Raw genomic sequence first — 4336 nt, 5'->3', positions numbered from 1 at the left:
TATAATCTAACCCTGCTTTAAATTTCTCCACAACTTTATCCCTGACCTGTCTGGTGTGTTCCTTGGCCTTTATGTTGTTGTTTCTTTACTAGGGTTCTCTAACAAACCTCTGAGGGCTTCTCAGAACAGCTGTATTTATACAGAGCTTAGACTTTGTTTACTTATTAAGTGACTTCTGAAGTGACTTCTGAAGGCAATTGGTTCCACTAGATTTTAGTAAGGGGTATCAGAGTAAAGGGGGTGAATACAAATGCACGCCACACTCTTTAGATATTTATTTGTAAATTTTGAAAACCATTTATCATTTTTCTTAAACTTCATAATTATGTGCCACTTCGTGTTGGTCTATCACATACAATTCCAATAAAATACATTTACATTTTGGTTTTAGGATTTCAAATTGTGGAAAATGTCAAGTGGTATGAATACTTTTACAAGGCACTGTATCTAAAAGTTAGGTTTAGTTCCACTTTAATCTGTGCTCTATTTAATCCCTGGGAGAATAAACAAACACACAATTTTCTTGCATGTTCCAATTACATATGAATGCAAAATTTTAAAGACTGCAAAATGTCCTGCAAAACTTTTCATTGTTGTCAAGATTGTGTATTGATGTATAAATGCAGTAGGTATGTTGGCTTCTACAATCAGAAATATGGGATAAACAGGGTCCCCTACCTGTCAATGGATATTTTTAAATCTTCACTTTACTATTACATTAATTCACACAAAAAGAATGTACATGCAGTTTTGCTGAATGAATAGCTATGGAATTTTTTTTTTATAAATAGACTCCTTCAGCATATCAAGAGCAGCACTGCTGCGAAGGAATATTAACACATAAGAGTATCTATGTATTGCTGAAACAGTGTGCACAGTGATGGACTTGCCATCAAAGCTGTTCTTCATGTCCCATCTTTCCATAAGGAAACAAAAATGTTTATATAAGTAATTATAATAATAACCCCAATAGTAACAGTAGAAAATTTGAGATGTTGCTACCATCAGTAGTATGTTTGCAAAAGTTTTCACTTATCCAAGTCATAGAAGAAATAATACAAATAAATCACTTTGAACTGGACTTGTTCTATAACGATGAGACCTTCCACCCCTGATTAAAATGGCTTTCTCAGCCCAAATAAGTATCACTCTGCATTTATACCTATTTTGCCACCTTGATCTCACACTTCATGCTGACATTTACCTGAAATGAGGAAGCCGCTTAGATATCTCTGAACATGCTAAACAAGTCCAATAATAGTATTCATCTTCATCAGTCTTGGTATAATTAAATACAAATTATTTAGTATTTTACATCCAGATACAACCCAGAACAAGCCTTACGCTGTCCATACATGGATCAAAATTTGGCCAGTTCAGCAGGGACTGGATGGATTTTCATCCATGTATGGGCACTGTGGTTGTAATGAATTCAGTCTACCAACTGAGTTCTGTACAACCACCCTTTCTGGTTTACCCCTGTCCATCAGCACCACAGGCTATAGCCGGCAGCGCTGATCAGTGTATTTTGACGTTGGGGAAGTTTCCCCGCAGTCAGAATTCAGTAGCTCAGGGGGAGGTTTCTTTCATCCACCTTGAACCTGTTTGGTTTTCCACTGCTGGTACCGCATGATACGGTGTTGGAACGGTTCGGTACGGTTTGGTATGGTTTGCTTTTCCACTAAAGTAGTACTAAAGTTAGTGGGTGGGATAACAATGATTCTCTGACCAATCAGTGGCTAGTAGTGACAAACATTCAGCTGCATGCAAAGGATTGTGGTATATGGTACAGGTATGGTACCTCTTGGAACCATAATCGAGGTGGTACTGTTTTAGAGAGCCATACCGTTCGGTTCCATGTATTGGAAAAGCGCAGCCGTACCGTACCGTTCCTACACCGTACCATGCGGTACCAGCAGTGGAAAAGCACAAAAGCGAGCCGAACCGTTCGGTTCCATGCAGTGGAAAAGCACCATTAGTTACACAAAATCACAGGTTTTCATTGTGCACCATTAGCTGCTGGCGTCCTAATGACCAATGACATCAACAGTTGATGTGGAGGATGTCAGTCGCCTGCAAAGCATCCTTGTTTGACCCTCCCCTGCCCCTCTCCATCAGCATTGGGGGTCACATTAGCTGGGCGATGGAGAAAAACTGAGGGAGAAGCGAAACATTGGAATACTAGTCAGCACCAGTTTGCATAAGTGTATTTGCTTTGGAAGAATAAATCACTCTAACTTTGGATGTCCTACTTGGACTTGTGGATGTTGCTACATTATGTAAAACTATTAGAATAGCTTTTACATTTTACAATAGGGTGCCTTGAGGCTGTCCATAATTTTTAAAGGGTGCCTCGAGATTGTCCATGATTTTTAAAGGGTGCCTTGGCTTAAAAAAGGTTGAGAAACACTGCTCCAAGACACTTGAAACACCTGCCTGATGATAAAAGAAATATGGGTTAAAATTAGCATTGATAAGTGGCTTGCATGTCTACACCTCTCTTATTATGGAGATGTCTGTCTGGTGTGATGTGCACTATTTTTATTGACAAGTATCTATCATTTTGCATTTTTTTTTCTTTGAATTTGTGTTTATAATTAAATTGTCAATGTTTTAATTATATTGCCTATTTTTTTTATTAAATTTACAATTTTGCCAATTTAAAGCATAACTCCACTTTTGTTGAGTAAAAAACATTCCCCTCAGGCTGATCTCTGTACATTGCAAGGATTATAACAACCTTTGTTGCAGATTCCTACCTTTTGTTATTCTGAAGAACTCACTGTTTGTTCCTCTGTGCCCCTGAGCTGAGTGGGTCCAATGGGAGTGATTTCATGATTATCAATCAGCTTTGCACCTGCAGGGCACTAATGAAGAAATCTGCTGGGCCTGCATCCCTTTAGACGTGTTCCTTTTGGGAGTACCATGACATTTTTGTTACAGGGGATGCCTGAAATCGAACTTGTATTTTAGCGCAGACTTCTGGGAAAATCAGAATAGTTCATATTCCCATCGCACACCTTCCTGGATATAGGCACATGAGTTGTGGGTGCTGCAGCAATCACCAGCTGGACACTGGATCTATCACAGATACATACATATTCGCCAGCACACCAAGGATCTTGCACAGCAGTCCGAAGAGATGTTTTATTTGCTTTTATTTTTCCCCACGAAAGCGGAGTTAGCCCCCGTTCACACTGGGGTGACCTGTCAGGCGACCTGGTCGCCTGACAGGTCGCCGTAGGTCGCCTGGCATAGAGAAGCTGTGGACCCGTTCTAATAGGAGTATGTGGAGAAGGGTTTCCGCGCTGGTGGAGGAGTTTAAATAAATGACTGCAGCCTACCTCAAAATATAGCAAGCTATATTTAGCAAGTGTGGGGGGAATGGAGGTAAATGGCGCTGTCAGACGTATAAATTAGGGAATATAAATATAACAGTGGGTACACTTATGATGTGAAATAAATAAGGTAAAATGTGTCAGATTATAAAATCCACAAATTAGAGCGTGATATGCAGTGAATCCTTATAAATATAAAAATGTAAAAAATCTAAAAAATCACCGTGTGTAAATGGTGAGAAATAGAAACAAATATGTGTAAAATTATTCAGATATAAGTGACACAAAAATAAATAAATTCCGTGTGTAACAATAAAGAATAAAAATCTGATCCACTTATAACCACGCTAATAGAATCAATACATAAGGTGATATAATATTGCATAAATTAAGTAGCATAAATAAATAACTATTAAACAATTAAGGTGCTCTTATTCAAGTGCATCAATAGGCTAGTGATCCAAAAACTATATAGCAATGTATAAATTAGGTAGACAAAAATGTGAAAAAATCAAATCATAAACAGTGTCCCAGCAAATTGCATAAAATGTCCATAAAGGTAACTGGTACCACAAATATACAATCAGATGTAGATAAGTCCCAAAATATAGAGGGAGAAGAGATTATCAGGAGAAAGTGGATTCCAGAGGTTCCAAAATGGTGGGGGTGCTCAATAAGGAAATAAGTGCTCACCTCCTATTGATCCCGCACTCACCAGATAGTGGTACCCCTACAGGGGTAAACAGCGTTTGGGGTGACTCTCAGGGGTCCCTCCGAAGGCTGGTTAATTATCCACTTAATCCCGACCTCTTATAGTGTACTCTTCTCCAGGGAAATTAGTAGGTGATAACTCCTCATAAGCACTCCGATATATGTGGGAGATATCCGGATGAAAGGAAGAAAAAAAGGCTCCAATAGTGAAGTATTGTAATACAAAAGTGCTTTATTAAATCATAAATTACAATACTCACATTCAGCATAAGAGAAAATGTGCATGT

Source organism: Pelophylax lessonae (assembly GCF_965119305.1).
Source record: "Pelophylax lessonae genome assembly, chromosome: 1".
In the NCBI taxonomy this organism is placed as follows: domain Eukaryota; kingdom Metazoa; phylum Chordata; class Amphibia; order Anura; family Ranidae; genus Pelophylax; species Pelophylax lessonae.
Note: the sequence above shows the minus strand (reverse complement) of the source record.